The 22,860-nt window shown below is 32.2% G+C and overlaps 2 long non-coding RNA genes across 2 annotated transcripts; both read left to right on the top strand.

Annotated features, from left to right (window-relative positions):
* Positions 1–3,019: 3,019 nt before the first annotated feature.
* On the top strand, positions 3,020–4,274 carry LOC110007345 (uncharacterized). The gene is made up of 2 exons (XR_002281067.2): positions 3,020–3,511; positions 3,983–4,274. It is a non-coding gene; the product is annotated as an uncharacterized LOC110007345 (long non-coding RNA).
* Positions 4,275–14,356: 10,082 nt separating this feature from the next.
* LOC148781700 (uncharacterized) lies at positions 14,357–15,790 on the top strand. Its single transcript, XR_016057784.1, has 4 exons — positions 14,357–14,537; positions 14,630–14,757; positions 14,843–14,918; positions 15,008–15,790. It is a non-coding gene; the product is annotated as an uncharacterized LOC148781700 (long non-coding RNA).
* Positions 15,791–22,860: the final 7,070 nt, after the last annotated feature.

The following is a 22,860-nucleotide window of genomic DNA, read 5'->3' as shown; positions in this document are numbered from 1 at the left end:
ACAAAACAAATTCAAAGCTTTCATGGGAGAAGCACCAAAATACTCACTACTATTTCGTCAGATAAAGAAATGTCCAATGAACCCAATTTTTACTTGTTTCTTTGTTCCAGTCACATTTATTGAATATCCTAACTATTTGAGCGAGCACTTTGCATCAAATGAATTGGACTCAGGTTTCGAAACAATTCCTTCAACTTTTCAGCATCTTTCACCAATTTTACCTCATTAAAATTCTTTTAAATGACTTTGTAGACTTCCTCTTGAAATGTTTTGTACTTATTTTCTCTTAGTTTTGATCAAATGCCATAACTCCGTTCTATAACCCTTCTTACCTAGAATAATAATAATTGAATTGTATGCTTCATAACTAAGCCTACCATCCATGGCCTCTGAAGCTCAATTGAAAAAACCCAATCACGAAACGCGGATTCCCCTTCTGATTTTTTAACACATGCATTACATACATGGCCTCATTTTGTGAGAAATTCAGCTTTTTCAATTCAGTTTCAGTCTCTTTAGACCATTTGCTCCTCAATACAATTTCAGTCAATTGGGTATTCATAAGGTCTTGATCTCTGGTTTGAGGTGGAGCAACAAAAGCTAAAACTGCTTGTGATGAAAACCAATGTCTTATATTTCCGGTGATTGAATAAAATGTAGAAAAAAAGCCATTTTTATGGGCATTATGAGGCAATGAACCAAAAAATAAACAAGTTTCTTTGGGTTTGAATCACTTACTTGAAAATGGGAAGAGAACTTTTGATATTTTTTAACAAACAATTGGGATTGAGTTACTCTGGGTATGTGTTGTTCCCAAGGGTTTTGTATTCGAGATAACGAGAGAAGAGAAGGAAAGGGGGGGGGGGGGGGGGGGTGGGGGAGCTAGGGCCACGAACAGAGGCTAGGTAGAGGGAGAGAGAGAGATGGAGAGATATTAACGCAGAGGTGGAGAAAGATGGATGGGGGTTTACTGAGGAGAGACAGAGGGAGATGCATAGAAGTGCCAGGGCATATGGTCAAGGAAAGTACGGATAAAAGGAGAGAGTCTAAGAGAGAAAGAGTTATTTAAAAAATATATAATTTTTAAGAAGGGGAGGGATTCAAATCTTATATTGGGATTTGAACTGAATTTTAAGGGTGATGTGTTGGGGTACTATGCACGTAGGTGTGGGAAGGTCTTATATATATATATATATATATATATATATATATATATATATATATATATATATATATATATATATATATATATATATATATATATATATATATATATATATATATATATAGAAAAATACTATATAACGTCTATAGGCGAAAATGAACAGTGATTTTGCCTACCTCCATCATCGCTCAAAGTTCATCGTGCGGTCACAATTGTCTGGTAGTGTCTTATTTTTCTTTTCTTTTTTTTTACAAATCTGAATGGCTTAAAATTTGGAGCTTATATTCATAAAAAATAGAGGAATCTTAAAAAATTATTAAAAAATATTTTACATGAAAACATTTGACCAAAATACCCCTGAAAATTTTCAAGGGTTTTTGGTCAATTCATTTTTCATGAATAATTTTTTTTATATTTTTATTAAATGCACCTCAGTAAGATGTACATACCCTTCGAATTTCAAGTCATTCCAATTTATAAAAAAAAAATGAAAAATAAAACACTACCGGACAATCGTGATCTCGCGATGAAATTTAGACGGTGATGAGGGTAGGCGAAATCACTATTCATTTTCGCCTATAGGCATTGGAAAGACTTTTCCATATATATATAAGCAATGATCTAATACAACGGTTGTATCATAGTATAATATAACAATACTTTTAGAAAACCATGTTTGCGTTGCCAAATTTTGCACATACACTATCTGCATCTCAATAAACAATCCCAAAAAAAAAACGAGTTCAATTTGAACCCTAGATATGGTCAAAATGAGTCCCCTCCAAAAACGAATCTAGACCATTCATTTTTTAATTTAAGATATTAGCCTTTATAAACTTAAAATCATTTTTTTCTTTTTTAACATTGTTCATCTAATGATAATAAAACCATCTAAAAAATTGGAAATGAAAAATCCTTTTAAAGCCTAGATCTAAGAATCTCACCAAAATGAATGACTTATGTTAATTGAGCTAAAAACATACTTTCTAGGTTGTGTTTTCAAATTTTTCTTTTTTGTGATTGTTCATTAGAGTGAAAAGAGTGTATATTTCAAAATTTGAATCAAACAAATAGCCATGAGATAGTTTTTTAAGGTTGTTGCATCATATTACTATACAACGATGGCATGAAATTATTGCCTTATATATATATATATATATAGGAATGATTTCATGCAATGGTTGTATAGTAGTATAATACAACCATATTCAAAAACTATGTTAGAGACATTTTTTAGACACGAATTTTTAAGTGTACACTCTTTTCATTCTGAAAAACAATCACAAAAATGAAAATTTTGAAAAAATGCTCTAGAAAGTTTTCATTCTAGCCCAATTAATATAAGCCGTCCATTTTATTGAGATGGTTAGATATAGGCCTCAAAAGCATTTTTTTTATTCCCAAAGTTTTTATATAGTATTATCATCATTAGATTAATAATGCTAAAAAGAGGAAAAAATGATTTTGAATTTGTTAAGGCCTAGATCTTGAAATTCACCAAATGGATGGTCGAGATTCATTGTTGAATAGGTATTAATTTTGACCATATATAGAGTGTTTGAAATTTGTTTTTTGCATGATTGATTATGAGGATAAAGAGAATATGTGGGCAAATTTTGGGGTCATACAAATGCCAAAATATGATTTTTTAGAGGTACGGTTGCATTATAACACTATACAACCGTTGTAATGAATCATTTCATATATATATATATATATAAGGTCATACAAATGCCAAAATATGATTTTTTAGAGGTACGGTTGCATTATAACACTATACAACCGTTGTAATGAATCATTTCATATATATATATATATATATATATATATATATATATATATAGACTCTGCCTCACCCAATGGCATGTAACCCAAAGGATCACTGTCCTGATTCTAATCTCAAGAAGAAAAAGATGGGCCTTGACCGGTTAACCTACTACCAAGCAGGTAATCGATGAACCAAAGGACTCGGTCCTCGTCTATTAAAAAACTCTCTATCTCTCTCTCTCTCTCTCCCTCTCTGTCTCTCTACATGAGCAGTTCTCTATGGCAAGCTAGAGTTCTCTGTACCAAAGCGAAAAACCAAGACAAATCTCCCCCGCCCTCCCTGCACGAGCATCTCTCCCTCTACGTGATCAGGGAGGAGTTCTCTCTCTAAAAACTAGGGTAAAAGAGAAAGAAAACATCAGGGCACAGGAGGCGTGGAAGTTCTCTCTTTACAAGAGCAACTCTCTCTCTATGGATGTACAATAGCAATGCAAGGCACATATGAGCTGTTGCTCTAAAAACCAAGGGAAAGGGGAAAATAAATATATCTCTCTCTACAAACCAGGGCACAGAAAAAAGGTGAATCTCTCTCTTTTTAAAAACCAGGGCAAATGTATTCTCTATCTCTCTATTAATATTATGATTTCTTTCTTTAGTACTAATCTGTGAAAAGGAAACAAGCAAGGTGCCTTCTTCTTCGGTAGAGCCACATATTTTAGAGAGAGATGTATCTTCTCTCTCTATGAATGTACACGAGCAAGACATGTATTTTGGATAAAAAAAATAGTTATTTTTCTTTATAAGATATAAAACCTATCCATGATATTTGTAATGTGTATTCTGAAAAGAGGGTTATAATGAGTGGGTTGTGGATCTCTTTTTTTTTTTTCTTCTGTTTTTTTGTATTTTTTTTTTTTTATGTTGTGGATTTTCTGAGCTTCTTTATCAAAAAAATTGAGAAGCTCCTTGGATCCAAAAAGAGACACTATCAATTGCAATTTAGCTGATTTTGAATGGCAAAGTATTGGTTGTTGCTTGGAATTTTTGTAGGTTCTCCAAGTGCCTTACCGTAGAGGTCCAAGAAGGATGGGTTGCTATGAATTCTATTGCTGAGAAAGGCAGCGCCTTACCGTAGAGGTCCAAGAAGGATGGGTTTACTATGAATTCAGAATTACTGCTGCGGAAGACAAGGTCCTTTTTTGAAGAAACTGAGCATGACAATGTCCTATGTCAGTCCAAAAAAATTGTTAAGGATATCTTGTGTTTTACTTGCTTCTTAATTTGTAGCAGTCCATAATGCATGACTTGATGATTATCAGCAATAGAAATTTGGTTTTATGCTTTTTATGTGCCAAAATTTCCTTGCTATTCTTCTTGTTGATGTGTTTATGGGTATTTGAGAGAGAGAGAGAGAGAGATGAGCTGAGAACTAGTTGTTGATATGTGTATTTGACAGAGAGAGTTACCAAATGCCCTTTGTATGGCCCTTCAAGGACCATTGTGCATAAAGTGCTTATGCCTTTTGCACTGATACTCATTAATTTGGCGCTTGGCATGAATTTGGATATTTGTCATGGTGGCATTTCTCATATTGCTTGGATCTCTTGGTGACTGCATCGAGCATGAAATCCAATGCCCATGATGGTGCAACCAAGCCTGGCCAAGCTTGGCGGTATCTCATTTGCCATTCGAATCCCCTGATTGTTCGTTGTCCAAAATTTACAAAGGAAACACATGGATGAAGAAACCAATGAATTTTGTGCTTTGCTGACATTCCCGAATGCCTTTTTTATGCAACATAAATCCCAAATCTTGTATACAACTTCTAAATTGATGAATGATTATACAGATTTTTGTCTTTGGGATATAGTTCTTTCATTCCGCATAAACATATTTTTTTTTGGTATCATTTCCCCCAATTCCGACAAACTGAGAGGATATGTGAAAGATATTACTCGTTTTCATCACTTGTTATTCATAACACAAGTAGTTCATCAACATTGCACAAACTAATTACCAAGAGAGCACAAATTACATGAGATGAAATACATTCATGTCTAGAAAAAAGAGAGAGACGTAAAGTGATCTACAGTTGTGGAGATGTAATGAACCATGTGACCATTCTTTTTATAGGGAGAAGGGGGGGTGCGAATGCCACATGACTATACTTATCACAATAAGTTTTCCAAATACAAAAAAAATGATGCCATGAACTTATCACAGTAAGTTTTACAAATACAAAAAAAATGATGCCATGAAACAATAATCTAGGTAACTAACTTGCAAATATATGCTATAGAGAAACCAATTAGTAGCTCCTACAATAAAAGTAAAATCCATCCCCACATAGGCTACTGCTCTCTTTTCTTCTAAAATGTGTTCGTTGTAGTATTAATATAAAGACTAAACCAAATACAAGTGCTAGGCAGCCCAAGGGACTCAACAAATGTTTTACATCCAAAATATAAACAAGATATTAATATACAAAAAAGGATGGACCATGTGCTCAAAATATTGACCAAAAAAATCCTTGCTCCCTATTTAGCGAGAAATTTAGAATTTGAACTCCAATTAGAGTCATACAAATGTAGTAATAAAAAACCAGGCTAGGGTATGTATCTCTTCTTCAAGAAGAAAGAAGCAAAGATGATCTTAGTAAAAAAAACGTTGTTTTTCCTCGATGAATTGCAACCTACGAAAGGAACATCAAAATAGAAAAACTAGGTGACCAAATTCAATTATCATAAGATAAAAAAAATTGAAGCAAAAGGATAGCAAATCTTCCATTATCAAGAATAAAAATTGAATTGCTCTCTCCTCGATGAACTGCTGGAAAGAATGATTTTGGATATGGTTTACCATTTTTGTTCATTTACTATTTGAAACTCGGTTAAGTGCTCATTGTCAATGATTTCAGTCCAATCTAGCATGTCCAATGACAAAATGTAGAGAGACCATCCACACTCATGATATTTGAGGGTGGAGGCTAAGATATACACATCAAATTTCAGTATGTAATTCTTATTCTCTATGGTATTTCTATAGACTGGAACCGCAATAAGAAAATATTGCTAGTACCATTTATACGTGTTAAGCAGCCAAAGGGGCTCAAAAAATGCTTTACATCCAAAATATAAATAAGAAGTTTAGATACAAAAAATTAGGGACCAAATGCTCAAAAAAGTGCTAAAAAAATCCCATGTTTGTTGTCTTGTGTTGCGTCTCTTTGGCGAGAACATCGGATGCCGAGTTGGGCTCTCCCAATGAGTAGCTCCCCGACAAAAGTGGGACTCATCCACAAAGGCCAGAACAAAATGTTGTAGTTCCATCAAACTGCATGCAAAGAGTAAAAAATAATTACCAAGCAATACATAATAGATTTTCACTAGGAGGTTCCAAATGTCATGGCCAAAATAAATTATAGATGTATACCAAAGAAATAATCATATGAAACAAACTATATTTAACTAGCTTGCATGTATGTCATTGTGAAGAGTACCATAATATTAAAAGCTTAACTAAAAGGCACCACTATAATCTTGAATCATAGCATTCGAGGACTGACCCATGGTCATGACATCTATCGTTGAAATCTGTAAAGTAAGTTAAAAAAACAAAATAACTTGTCATATAAGTGGTGAGAGTAAGAAAAAAAGTAGATAAAGAGAGTACAAGGTAATCAATATTTACAACATAATCAATATTTTACCCTTGCAAGGTGTGAATCACTACTTTTTGACAATGAACAAGTGCGTAAATTATGCCCTACTTTGTTGCACATATGATATGTAACAAGCTTCCGTGGCTTCTTCTTTGATGGTGCTTTAATTCTTATGGTCGAAGGCCAGCCTTTTGTTGATGCCAACAATGGATTTTGCAATATAATACCACTTGTTGAACAATCTAGATTTATTTCACTTGTTGTCGTAGCTACTCCCATGTTACTTTCATTGCCCATAGTGCAAACTTGTGTTGCATTTTCAACACTTTCCTTAAGGATTGCTCTTTGCCTCAATTCTTGAAATCCTAACAACACCACATCAAAAACACGTGTTGATTTTGCCTCAATATCTGCAATGCTAATTGCTTCGTGACTTAAATAGTTGAATTGTAAGAATAGAGAATCCATGGAATTTTCCATCACTCTTTTTTTATGCTCATTTAATTACGCCTCTTTCTTGGCATTCCTAGTCCATCACCTCAAAATATATTAAGATGGGATTTTTTTAACATGCTCACGATGCAAAACGGCTAACATATGTCTACAAAGGTACCCGGAAAACTCAAACAATTTACAGCAAAAAGTTGCTTCGGTTTTAGAGACATGAAATATAACTATATATTCTTTACTATTTTTTTCATAACTTGTATGTGTTGATTGACCCATCCTCCTCAATTTTATTTACCACAATTGATCACTTCATCCAATTCCTTTTAAAACTTAAGGAACATTGTCCTGATATAAGCATCTACTGCTTGTTTCTCCATAGGTAGTCTTGTGTTCAAAGTTGGTGTAGACTAAGAAGTGAGATGATCTAAATAGGATTCATTGTTGTACTAGCGATCAACGGCTTCTTAATATTTAAGAACAAATTATTGCAGGGTAGTTTGAGAGTTAAAAAACCCATGAAAAATTGGTTCATACTTTCACTTCACTGAGTAGTAGAGCAATTTGCAAAGAATATACCACGCAAGTAGATTGGTATCCATTGATGTCGAATATCATTTAATGATGCTAATCAATTATTTTCCTTTAGCTCATACTTATCAATAATCAATCTCCTTGAACTCTCGAACTCTTCAATTGTTTCGGTCCAATTAATACAATTGAAAAACTCCCTTACAAAAGTAGGATGTTTTGCACAAATGCTACCCAACTTCTCATTGACCATTTTTAAGATGTGCCATATGCAAAATATGTGGGTAGTGTTCAGGAATACACGAGCAATAGTTCCTTGCATGGCCTTGTCTTGGTCGGTAATTACTGTAATTGGATGTTTGCCATGCATTGCTGAAAGCCATGTCTCAAATAGCCAAACAAATGACGATTCAGTTTCATCTATTAAAAGTGCACACCCAAATAAGGTAGAATTTGTATGGTGGTTGATTCTAGTAAAATGGGCAAAAGGCATTTTAAACCTATTAGTCCTATAGGTTGTATCACAAATCACCACATCCCCAAAACATTGATATGCATTCCTTGACCTAGCATCAACCCAAAAAATATTTACTAAATGGCCATCGTTAGTTACATCAATTGCATAAAAGAATGATGGATTTTCACTTTACATGCGCTTTAAATAATTTAAGAGCAATTGACCATCATCGTCAAGACTTTTCCTTTTAAGCTTTTTAAACTCATTTCTACAATCACGGTCCATTAGGCCTAAATTACAGTATCGAACAAATTCTACTTTAAAGGCATTCATAATCTTATTAGTAGGAATCCCGACTTTATGAAAAGTATCTATAATACTTATCTTACATTAAAAAACAACCCGATGCCACCAGAGACAACGCACCTTACTTGGGCTCACAAATTCATGATTGTGGTCTCTCTCAAACCATGTAACAATCCACTTATCCAGATATTTTTTATATATTTTCATCATTGTTTTGCAACCAACCCTTGTGTCTGGTACCTTCCGAGTAGGTTTTTCAATATCAACGTTCCTTGAACGAAATCCTTCTCTTGAACATAGAAATCTATGAGAGCGCACGATCCCGTCATGTTGTGTTTTTTTTTTGTATTTCCCATGCGCATGCTAAATCCGATTCGCCTCGCATATTTATTATATAATAATTTTGCTTCTTGCTCAGATGAAAATTTCGTACCCACAAATGGTTCACAACCAATATTTCCTTCACTTGCATTCAGGCTTCCCATTCTTCTATTTTCATCTTCCTCACTGCAAGTGTTTATAATACTGACCTCTTTAGAAACATCATTATTGCTCCATTTTACATGTGATACCATTGGTGCATGTGGACTTTTTATAGGTGCCTGTTGTCATTCAAATGATTGGTTAGACTTCAACATGAACAAAAAAATATTGGTTAGACTTCAACACGGACAAAAAAACTTATCAATTCTGAAGAACTCATTACCTAGATAGAACTACCAATTTCTTATGCGTTGGCACCATACCATAAGGGATGATCCTTAATGGTTGCCTCCATGGTTAGGAGAAAATCTTAAAGCATTTTTGGTGTTTCTTACTGGATCAGCAACATGGAATGAGAATGACACAATGAAGTGCAATATAAATATTTAGACTTTAGAGAGAATCGGCAAACTCAATCAATTCAACTAGAAAAACATGTATAGTTCAAAAGGCGTATCATGTATCATACTCTATCATGTATCAATTCAACTAGAAAAACATGTATAGAAACAATTCATTTTAGTTTCAAGTCATATGGATAGAATTGAGAGAAACAAGTTCATAACCTGAAGTTGTGTCACGACCCCACCCCCTGACGCCTGCCGTCCCAAACTGGATGGCGACAGAGTGCGGGATCGCGACCGGAGTTCACGTATGTCACTCAGGTGGGAGTGGCATCAACACGTGTTATAAATGCAGAATCAAAGCAAACACGAGACAATAAAGCAAAACACCCACAAGAAACGTAACAAAAGTTGGATAAATTAAAACCATTCATATCCATATACAGTCTCCAAGGTCATAAACAATATCCAGAATATTACAATTCATCCAAAGCACTACAGGCCTAACCACAAAATACATAACTTCATAAAACAACAACTGCAAGGCCGACAACTAACAAACACCTACACAAGAACAGAGATCCACTCATCGAGCGTGGGCTTTCAATCCACCAAACACGATCACCTCCCACTGTCCTCGACCTACAGTAGACAATTTACAAGAATGGAAGCAAAGAAATGAGCTAAAAATCCCAGTAAGCAAATCACAACATCATGCTTCCCTTCTTATGGATACTATCTCATAACGCATATCAAGATTCTAAGCCATGCTCATAAAGTAGGAGTCATGCATCACAATTATAAGACATGGTAGAGCATGCACAATTTCCGAGTAGTTCTACCAACAGTGGCGTACTCCCTTTAGAAAGGGCATAACTAGGGGGTTTTTCAAGATAATATTTTCATGAAACTTTATGTGTTCCCATAAACCTTTCAAATGGTGGTGGTTTGAAAGAAAGTGGATCCCTTTTGGTCAGTCAAAATCGGTAGCAACAGAGACATCATTTATGCGATTTATTGAAACTATTCACAGAGACCTATTGACATATTTTGGAGTATAGCTTCTCATTCGTGGAGAATTTAAACGAAGTTTTAACATAAACATTGTAGTGAACACACACACGGTTCAAGTGGCGGTGATTTGGAAGTATTTGGACACTTATTGGTTGTTCAAAAATTCAATATAAAGTAGATGATAGAGGCTAGAATTTCTGCTGTCAATTAACAATGACATAGTTATACAGTTTGGAGTGTAAATCCTAAAATATGAAGAATTTCATAATTATAAAAGAAGTAAAGTGTTAGTAGACAAGCATAGATTTCATTCAAGACAGATTTGAGCCCAGTTGGACATCATTTGTTCACTGAATGATTCGATGCAACAACACCCACAGTTCCTGAAAATTTCATTTCCCCATTCCTTTCCCAATTTTTTACTACATACTCAAGCATAACAATATCTTTCAAACTACAGTTTAGTATTCAGTCAAAACCTACTTCACTTAAACTAGATTCACATGAGGATTTTGCCAACATTTCACCATTTGCATAAACTAAATAGGCATGGATTCAAGCACTTAAACTCCAAGACTTCAAGTTTACTCTAACATTCATACACATATTTCTACATTCTACTAATCTACACTTCATGCTTGAATAAGGTGATGATATACAACTTCTAAATCCACTTACATACATCAAGTATCAATCATGCACTCCTTAAATCACCTACTCCTGAAATAGAAGCCATATTCATTAGGCCAAGCCAATCCTACTGTTTAGGACTTCTACTATCACTCAAGAAGAAGGGCAGTAACAATGAGTGACCCATTTAGTAATGCCCTCAAACTCATGCACCCAGTCCCCAATATGCTTTGAGGCTTTTGAAAGGCGCTTGCCTTGCAATATATGGTTCACTATTTCTTTTTATAATGCACTGAAATTCGGGGGGCATGACCCACCCATTACACTTCCAACTTAACTCCCCTCCTATCATAGGAGTTGGAGAACACTGCCGGCCTTACGATCATACTACCACGGGTGACCCATGCGTAGTGTTACTTAAATCACTTTTACAATTATCAAACACAAAAGGGTCATGCTTGAAGTATAACATTAGGTCACACTTCTCTTGACGTTCATCACTCGACGTTTACGCCTATTACATGGTTAACACATGAAGTTCACCATTTGGCACTCATTGCATAGCATTCGCATTCATCACATGCATATTACATAGCATTCACTAATTAGCATTCACTTTCATTACTTGAATATCACATGGTACTCACTAATTAGTATTCACATTCATTACATGAATATCACATATGTGTCGGGTCTCACATCATGAGCATTCACTACAACAGTCATTACGTCATAACATTCACTAATTTATGGGTGATAGTCTCACAGAATTAGACATAGCTTTTGGTTTATAAAGAATCTCAACCTAGTCACAAAACAACAATTAAAGTAGACATAATTATCTCTCATCCAAAAGTGGTATGGAGTCAATTGAGAGCCGTTTGATTAGTCCACACTTAAGTACACAATAAACATCAGTTAAGGGGTTTTCTGCATTTTACTGACAGTAACATGTCCCTCTTTACAAAAGCATAACTCTTAATCTAGAGGGCATATCAAGATGATTCCAACATGTAACTTACTTACACATACAGATCTTTCTAGTGGCAGTGATTTGCGAGCAATAGAACTCCATTGGTTCAGCCAAAGCCATAGCTACAGAGGCAACAATTTGGCATTTCAATTAATCTGTTAAAAGCGACATGCCTTCACAATTTGGATCATAGCTTCCCAATTATATAGAATTTGAACTGGGTTAAAACATCAAAATCACAGTAGACTCATGTTTCTTTCAAATAACTATGATTTTGTGTCATTTGGACTTCAATAGGTCAGGCAAAGTCTCAGTGCAACAAAAGTAATATTCCTGAAAATTATCACAGTCTGCTAAAAGTGGCACATAAGCACAAAACGAAACATATCTTCTAAACCATCAAGAATCTCAATTAGTCATAAACACCAAACTCAAAGTAGACTCATATACCTTTCACATGGTGATGATTTGAAGCCAATTGGATATAATTTTCTCAGTCAAAATCTCATTACAAAAGCATGTAAATTCCCTGGAAAATATACAATCATAACACATTCCAAAGACCACTCAATAACTTCAAACCCATACAAGATAACAACATGAAACTTTTTCTACCATAAACTAGACTCACACAAGCATCATTCCACAGAATTTTAGGATCCACAAGATTGAGAACAATGCCTAACTTATCATACAAAAAAGACCTAATTGCTGGAAAAATAGAACACAAACATACATGCTTAATTTCAAGCCTAATCCATGCTTCATTCATGCTTAACTCACACTTTATTCATGCTTAAATCTCAAACTTTAATGCTTAATAATCATTCTTCATACTATAGACCAGGGTATAAAAAATCTCCAAGTCGAGCCGGACTCGCCTGGTTCGACTCGGGAATCGCTTCAGTTCGAGCCGGTTCCACCAATAAACCGGGAATCACCCGTGTCCAGAGAGATCCGGGCGATTCCCAACAACAAATCGCGAGTCAGACCGAGTCACCCGCAAGAATACGGGCTGCACAATGTTCTTCACGGGATTTCAATTTTTTTTGTCATTTTGTCATCGATTTTCAACTTTTTCAGCCTTATGAATGAATCTTGCAGGCTTTAATTCAAATTTCAAGCCTAATCCATGCTTCATTCATGCTTAACTCACACTTTATTCATGCTTAAATCTCAAACTTTAATGCTTAATAATCATTCTTTCTCATCTATTTCGCCATTCTCTCAATTTCAGTAAATATTTTGCAAATAATGTGTTGAATTTATAGGGTTTTGATTCGTTATAGTGTTGTTTATCAACACATGTATTCAATTTTATTTGATTTATTCAATTTGAGCTTGATTTTTGAGATTGAATGACTGATGTCTGTAAAGAACTGCGTTTTTTTTTTTTCCTCAATTCAATCGATTTTATTTAATATTTTGATAATAATGTGTTAATATTATAGGACTTTGATTCCTTATAGTGTTGTTTATCAAAACATGTATTCAATTTAATGTAATTTATTCGATTTGAGGCTGATTTTTGAGTTGGAATGACTGATGTTAGGTTGGTCTGTGAAGAATTGGGTTTTTTTTTTTTTTTATTATTCATGATCAATTTTTTTGAGAAATCGTGATTTTTCGAAAACTTGTTTTTGATTATCATGAAGAATTAAACAATATTTTTAATTTTTATTGTTAAATTTCTAGTTCAAAAAATTTCATGTTGATAGATTATTCATGCAAAAAAATACATGTTATTATATTTTTAATGCAAAACCGTATTTTTTAATTTGTTGTTAATGCAAAAAAATACATTAACAAATACATGTTGTTAAACTGTATTATATTTTTAATGCAGTTTTACATTAAAAAAGTATTTTTAATTTTTTAATTTTTAATGTAAAAAATACATGTTGTTAAAATGTATTATCATATTAAAAAAATCGTGGCATGTTTTTATATTTTTAATGCAAAACTGTATTTTTTAATTTGTTGTTAATGCAAAAAAATACATTAACAAATACATGTTGTTAAACTGTATTATATTTTTAATGCAGGTTTGCATTAAAAATATATTTTAAATTTTTTAAAATTTTAATGCAAAAAATACATGTTGTTAAACTGTATTACCATGAAGAATTAAAGTGAATATTATTGTAAAACAATCGTAGCATGTTATTATATTTTTAATGCAAAACTGTACTTTTTAATTTGTTGTTAATGCAAAAAAATACATTAACAAATACATATTGTTAAACTGTATTATATTTTTAATGCAGTTTTGCATTAAAAATGTAGTTTAAATTTTTTAAAATTTTAATGCAAAAAATACATGTTGTTAAACTGTATTATCATGAGGAATTAAAGTGAATATCATTGTAAAAAAATGGTGGCATGTTATTATATTTTTAATGCAAAACTGTATTTTCTAATTTGTTGTTAGTACAAAAAAATACATTAACAAATACATGATGTTAAACTGTATTTTATTTTTAATGCAGTTTTGCATTAAAAATGTACTTTTAATTTTTAATACAAAAAATACATGTTGTTAAATTGTATTATCATGAGGAATTAAAGTGAATATCATTGTAAAAAAATGGTATTAAGAATGGTAGATGTTGACAAGAAAGCTACCATGGGCATCTTTTATGAAAGTATCGAGAGGGCCAAATCAGCTATTGAGGAGAAGTGTAGTTTTGCTAGTAAAGTGATCGAGATAATAGAAAGAAGGTAGAACACCAAATTTGGACGTCCAAACCATTATGCAGGTAAATATATATTTATATTATTAGAATATTTCATTGTAAATTATTTTTTTATGAAATTTTAAATGACATTTCTCTATCTATATATTTTTCAGGTTACTACTTCAACTCAAAACTTTTCTATTTGACACCTGAACATCCCCACAAGATAATGGAAGGGGTCAGATACATTATTGCTAAGTTGGAGAGAAGCCATCGAAACCAAGTAGCAGCAATACAAGATGTATTATTTAATATTTCGATAAGAACTTAATTGAGTTGTTATATTTGTGAGGAATAATACACTAAAACGAAATATTTTGTTTTAGCATGCTATGTATAAGGATGCTATAGGATCCTTCGGAACTAGACTTGCCAGAAATTCTCGAACTAAGATGGATCCAGGTTATCCCCTAACTAATATTTTGTTCATTCATATATTTAATCTTATGAATTGTTCTTGCCCTTACAATGCTTTTTGCATTTTAATTCAGTTGAATGGTGAGAGATATATGGTAGTGTTGCACCTCACCTAAAGAGGATAGCAATCAAGGTGCTCTCCCAGACATGTTCTGCTACTGGCTGTGAGTGAAACTGGAGTACGTTCCAATGTTTGCACACTACTAGAAGGAATAGACTCACTTCGGAGAAGCTTCATAAATTAGTCTACGTTCATTATAACTTAAACCTCCGTGAGCGACAAATAAGAAGGAAGCTTAAAGACTATGGGCTAATAGACTTGGACACAATATTTGTCACAGACACAGCAAAACAATGGGTAGTAGAAGAAGATGAGCCAGTGTTGTACAAGAGAGCGTTTCTTGAGGCTATCGGTGAGGAAGATCTTGAAGAAGATAATGAGCAGCATGAAAGAGGAAGCAGCCCGCCAACATATCCACAATTCGTAGGAAATGATGGTGATATTGCACCTAATGAGGGAGAGTGGGAAGGGGGTCTAAGGGAAAATGAGAGAGATGATGATTCCAAGGCCACCCAATCCCAGCCAAATTATTCACATATTTAGTCCCAACAACAAGAGGGTAAGGATGAGCACGATAGTATAGATGAGCATAAAGGATGAACAAGCTTCGGGGATTTTGGATTAAGACCACAACAAAACGCTAACACTCAGGGATCTGGGTATAGTCAGGTACCCACTAATTTGGATGATTCATTTTTAGATCTAGTCAATGAATTGTCACTCGAATTCAATCAATGGCACCAGCATGATCGAGATGAAGAACAACGTCGTCTGTCATTTTATTTTTAGATTGTATGTTACGAATTGTATGCTTTATTGTAATTCATGTATGATGATATACTTAATCCATGATAATTCTAAGTTTATCCTTTCTGTGATGTAAATTAAATGGTAAATAGTAGTTCATGCAGAGAAAGAACATATCAATATTCGCATATTTATGCAAAGAAATGAAAATTCTTAATGGAGTACCTTCATTTCTTATTGAATTCTTAAAAAGCTATATTTATAATTAATTTAATATTTTTTCGGATTTTTTCAAGGTTTAATCTGACCGATTCAGTCGATTCCTGATCTGAATCGTCGATCCACTTTTTAAACCACTACTATAGACACATAATAGCATAATCTACTTAACCTTGTGCTCCAATGGTGATCCCAAATCCTTTACATGGCTCACTCTTCAAGCCTCTCAACAGTGGGCACAAAGGGCTGGAATTTCTAAGGGTTAAAGGGGGAAAAATGTGGGGGAGAGAGAGAAGGTGCAGAACTCTTAAGAGGGATAGGGTGGGGGTACTTATAAGCCTAAAAGGGAGCTAACATGCAAGTGACAAGTGTCATTCATGCAAGAGCTAAATGGCATGCAAGTGTCATGTGGTGCTCATGCTCATGCTCATACAAGCACAGCATAAAAGGTTTCCCTATGGAATTCACGCACGATGTAGCTCTCTCTCTACATAGATGGTGCTGCCTCTCTCTCTTCACAACCGACGCTACCTCTCTCTCTTCATAGACGACGCTACCTATCTCTCTTCATAGCCGATGCTACCCCTCTCTCTTCACAGTCCTCATTAATCCATTTCATGCGTGGTGTTCCTCCCTTGACGCACTCGGTGTTATCTCTTTCCTCTGTTCATGCACGGCGCTACCTCACTCTCCCCTCTCCAAATGGTGTAGCCTTACACTCCGTGCCTTGCGTGTCCTTTTCTTTTATCTGACTCAGAAAATTTTAGGGTCGTTACAAGTTGTCTCCACAAAGAATCAATTAGTAGCTCCATAACAAAGTGATTCTCTCTGCACAAAGTTAAAACAATAATAATTAAAAGAGTAATGATCCTATAGGACCTTTCCACGCCCAATTGTTCATGACCCCAATGGATCGCCGTTAGATTTGGATGTAAATCTCGAGATAAGATTGAAACCTTATTGTCTAATAGCCAACAACACATGCCTTGGAATTATGCGGCTCTTCTTATTGTCCCTCGCAACATTACCAGCAAGCTCTAGAACTTGGTGGATTAGTAAGAGAAGCAGAAAGAGAACTTCATAACTAATGCGAATAATCAATGAAAGAAAGAGAGAGTGAGATAAAAAAAAAAACCATCTTCACAATCAACTCTGGCATAGCAGAGAGGGGAGAGAGATGAATCAAAATAAAAATTCAATTTTGCCAATCAACTCAAAAGAAAACGTGAGAGATATCAATATTAAAAATCCCATTTTCCCAACCAATGCAAGCAAACCAGAAAAATGTTTGCAACACACAGCTTTCATCCCATCAAAATCATGAATGGGGGATGGCAGAAATGTAGAAGAAATAAAAGTCAAAAAGAAAAAGAAAAGATACAGTTTTTATGTTTGATGCACATAGTGAAAGAACAAGATCAACCAATTAATAACACAAGAGTAGACAACCCACCCATTATGGAAATACTGCACCCAATCAAACATTCAACCCACAATTGCCTTGATTCAATCAATCAAATACATAAGAACAAAATCAGCACTATAAATATAAACTCAACACTATAAATATTCTTTGCCATTCAAAATCAGCTAAGTTACAACTGATGGTGTCTCTTTTTGTAATAATAATAATAATAATAATAATAACAATAATAATAATAATAATAATAATAATAATAATAATAATAATAATAATAATAATAATAATAATAATAATAATAATAATAATAATAATAATAATAATAATAATGATAATGATAATGATAATGATAATGATAATGATAATGATAATTGATCCACAACCCACTTGTTATAACCTTTTTTTGTTTTAGAATACATATTACAAATATCATGACTAGTTTTTATATCTTATAAAGAAAAATAACTATTTTTTTACCCAAATACATGTCTTGCTCGTGTACATTCGTAGAGAGAGCAGGTACATCTCTCTCTAAAATCTATGGCTCTACCGAAGAAGAAGGCACCTTGCTTGTTACCCTTTCACAAATTAGTAATTCATTGAAACCAATGGTTTAAAAAGCGGATCGGTGATCCGGATCGGGCACTTCAAAAACCGATCCGGATCGGGAATCGGCTGAATAGGTCGGATTAAAGCTTCAAAAAAATCCGAAAATTTTTTTAAAATTCATTTATCAATGTTGTTTTTTAAGAATCCAATAAGAAATGAGGGTACTACATTATTAACTTTTATTTTTTCCATCAATTTGTGAATATTGAGATGCTCTTGTATAAACTTAAGTATTAAATTTGTATCACATAAAAGAAAAATAATAGAATTATCATGGATAAAATATATAATTATACATAGACTATAATAAAGAGTAGACTAAATCAATGAAAGAATGGCCATTAAAATCTCGTTTTGGCTAAAAACCCTAATCCGCTAAAAAAAACCTAAATTATTACAGCCTAACTAACTATAATCCAAAATTATTACAACCTAACTAATTATAATATTATATACTGAAATTATAATTATTAGTTTACATTTTATAATTATTTTATTAGACAAATAATAACAAATTAAAAATATTTTATAATATTATCTAATGTAAAATGTATTATTGACAACTGTAAGAAAAATAGTACATTACATGATTTATAATGTAAAATTTAATAAATATAATAAAAGATTTGGTTATCAATGTAAAAATTAATAAAATATATACAAATTTTGGAAATAACACTTCAATTTTTCAAAAGTTTATTTTTTTAGGTTTCTATAATAAAATTAGTGAAAGAGATTGTTAGTAGAAAGATGGAGATTTCAAATAAAATAAACTTTTTATTTTTTATTTTTTTATGCCTTTCATATTATTTACAAAAATAATTATACCACTATATACAACAAAAATTAACTGCTATACAAAAAATTAACTTTTTTATTTTTCATTTTTTTATACCACTATATACAACAAAAACTACTATACAACTAAAATGGGGAGATTCGACCTTGGGAGGTCAAGTGAAGTAACAAAGGTTATAACTATTCCGTTGTCTCTCCGCATGTGATTATATATTGCTGATTAATATAATATATTTACATTCTATTTTCGTTTAATGATGTTTGGGAATTATCCTACGTCGAAAGATGGATATTCAACTTTGGTATATAAATACCTATGTAATATGAACTAAAGTATTCGCGCGGAAACATTGGGGCAACCTCACATGGGATTTTGTCGGTTCCCGTTTTATGTGTGGAACTGGCTCGTTCTGTAGCGATTCCTGAGTCGAAGGTTCCCGTTTTATGTGTGGAACTGACTCGTTCTGTGGCAACTCCCGAGTCGAACCGGGCGAGTCCGGCTCGACTCGACGTTTTTTAAAACCCTGATTGAAACTAAAGAAAGAAATAATATTAATAGAGAGATAGATAATTCATTCGCCTTAGGTTTTAGAAAGAGAGAGATTCACCTTTTTCCTTTGCCCTGGTTTGTAGAGCGAGAGATATTTCTTTTCCCCTTTCCCTTGGTTTAGAGCAACAGCCCCTATGTGTCTTGTATTGCTAGAGAGAGAGTTGCTCTTGTAAATAGAGAACGTCCACGCCTCCTTTTCCCTTATTTTTAGAGAGAGAAAAATATATTTTCTTTCTCTTTTACCCTAGTTTTTGGAGAGAGAACTCCTCCCTGATCGCGTAGAGGGAGAGATGCTCGTGCAGGGAGGGCGGGGAAGATTTGTCTTGGTTTTTCTTCTTGGTGGAGAAAGACCTCTAGCTCGCCATATTTGAGAGAGAGAGAGTTTTTTAATAAATTGGGACAGAGTTCTTGTGGGTCATCGGTTACATGCTTGGAAGTAGGTTAACCCGTATAGGCCCATCTTTTTCTTGAGATTAGAATTAGGATATGACGATGATCCTTACGGGTCCCATGCCATTAAGTGTGGCAGGGTTCTATAAGATCATATATATATATATATATATATATATATATATATATATATATATATATATATATGCGGTTTGTATAGAGCGGATCCTCTAAATAATCAAATTAGAGCCCATCTTCAAATACTGTTGAGAAATGTGGTTTCAATACTGGAAATCTTTAACTAGCCTTAAAATATATTTTCATCTATAATTATAAAATTTAAAGCTTAAAAAATAGTGTAGATCAAGTAGATCTATGAAAATTTGAATAACTTAAAAATTGATGGTCTAAAATGTGATACAAGATGCACTATATTCAAAACTTGAAATCTATTTTTTTCTAAAGTCTATGCATCTTGATGTCAAGATGATCAATTTAAGAATATTTGAGCATCAAGACAACCTCTTCTAGTGAAATTTTTGAGGTAGGCGCTCTATATAAACTTTTCCCATATATATGGGATAATCTAAACTTCACAACCCTTCAAATTACAAAGGTTGATAGAGAGAATTGTGAAAGGCGGATTTACTAATTTTGTAGTCTATTTTTTTAAAAAAAATTATTTTTTGTTATATTTTCTTCATTAAGTAAGGGTAATTTTGTAAATATTACTACAAGACAAATGGTACTTTTGTTATCTCCATAAAGGGTAAAGTTGAAATTTTTACTAAAATACAATGTTACTCTATAAATAAAATTTCAGGACACTAGCTTCTAATATTCCATTGTACTTTTGTAAAAATTTAAAATTTGTCATTGCTTAATAGTTAAGTTACTTATTAAAAAATTTCAAATTTGTCATCGCTTAATTGTCATCTCCATAAAGGGTAAAGTTGAAATTTTTACTAAAAGACAATGATACTTTATAAATAAAATTTCAGGACACTAACTTCTAAAATTCCATTGTACTTTTGTAAAAATTTCAAATTTGTCATTGTTTAATAGTTAAGTTACTTATTAAAATAATTTTTTAAACAAAAACAATTATCTTTTTTATAACTACCCCCATCACAACCCCTTCTAACTTTAACCATTGTATTTTAAGGGGTTGTTAATTCTAGATAAACCCTCTATAAATAAAATTTCAGGACACTAACTTCTAATATTCCATTATACTTTTGTAAAAATTTCAAATTTGTCATTCTTAATAGTTAAGTTACTTATTTAAAAATTTCAAATTTGTCATTGCTTAATTGTCATCTCCATAAAAGGTAAAGTTGAAATTTTTACTAAAAGACAATGATACTTTATAAATAAAATTTCAGGACACTAACTTCTAAAATTCCATTGTACTTTTGTAAAAATTTCAAATTTGTCATTGTTTAATAGTTAAGTTACCTATTAAAATAATTTTTTAAACAAAAAACAATTATCTTTTTTATAACTATGCCCATCACAACCCCTTCTAACTTTAACCATTGTATTTTAAGGGGTTGTTAATCCTAGATAAACCCTATATATATATATATATATATATATATATATATATATATATATATATATATATATATATATATATATATATATAAATAGGAGTGTCAGCCAATGGCTCACATTGAATCTGGGCCGATCTGATGGTCACGACTTTAATTCGTGTTTGAAATTCAATTTTTTCCTATAAATCTAAATCACTTGAAATTTGGAGTGTTTATTATTAAAAAATAGAAGAATCTAATAAAAATATAAAACAAATAATTCGTAAAATATAAATTGACTAAAATACTCCTAAAATATTTCGGGGGTATTTTGATCAATTTATATTTGTGAATTAATTTTTAAATATTTTTATTAGGTGCGTCTTGATGAGAAGAATGAATATCTAAAATTTCAAGTGATTTGGATTTATAAAAAATAAAATAAAAATTCAAATAAGACATAAGATTGTAACAGTCAGATCTGCTCGAATTGAATCTGAGCCATTGGGTGACACTGTAGTAGTCAACCCATGGGCTGACAGAGTCCACTCCCTATATATATATATATATAGACACACACATAGTATGATATAGTATAAATATATATTAAAAATATAATATATATAAATATATTATATATAATACAAATATATATTAATATAAAATAATATAGATGTATTAATAATATATATTATTTATATAGTTTGAGGTTTATTCAACCTTAAACAATCAAAGAAAGGTTGACCTCCAAAATTTATCTTAAAATTTTAGACTCCAAAAATGATTCCAATCAAGTAGGTCTATAAAAATATGAAAATCTTGAAATTGGAAGATGTAGATAATTTGTTGCAAGATGTATTATTTTTGGACTCAAAATATATAACTATATATATATATATATATATATATATATATATATATATATATATATATATATATATATTTCATATTCATATATTTGACAATGAGATAATCAATTATATGGTTTTTCAACTTAAAAAAAGCTTTTTACAATGAATTTTTTAGGTCCAGCTTAATCCTACATTTTAGGGTTACGAGCTTATATAAACTTTTTTCTTATATACTTTTTAATATAATATAAATATTGTATATTATATAGAATATAATAAATATAATATATAACATATTATATAAACAAATAGACAATATAATATTATATCATGCTAATATAATATATATTATATATTATCATAATATAATACAATATAATATTGGAAAATTATCATTAATATACCTTTATTTTAGTAAAATCAGAAAAAAGTCCTAACTTTTCAAAACCTCGCCTACACATTTTTTCACAAATTTCGGATTTTATTGGACCAAAATAACCTTCACAGTAGTCTTTTTACCATAATACATTTTAAGCTTTACGGTAATTAAAATATTGTAAAAAATTCAAAGAGTATTATGATAATTTAAAAACTGTAATAGTTTGAATTATTATTATGGTAATTTAATTACCGTAATGTGTGGGGAAAAGTCTTTACGGTATTCTTATTGCCGTAATATTTTCCCTGTCAATTCCAAACGTCTATTGGTTGAAAGCTTCAAACTGAAACTAATATCAAGGCTACCCC

The sequence above is a fragment of the Amborella trichopoda genome, chromosome 6 (genome assembly GCF_054954075.1).
Source record: "Amborella trichopoda isolate Santa Cruz 75 chromosome 6, AtrichopodaSantaCruz75HAP2 v2.0, whole genome shotgun sequence".
NCBI classification, from domain to species: Eukaryota; Viridiplantae; Streptophyta; class Magnoliopsida; order Amborellales; family Amborellaceae; genus Amborella; species Amborella trichopoda.
This window is presented reverse-complemented; position numbering and strand designations above follow the sequence as displayed.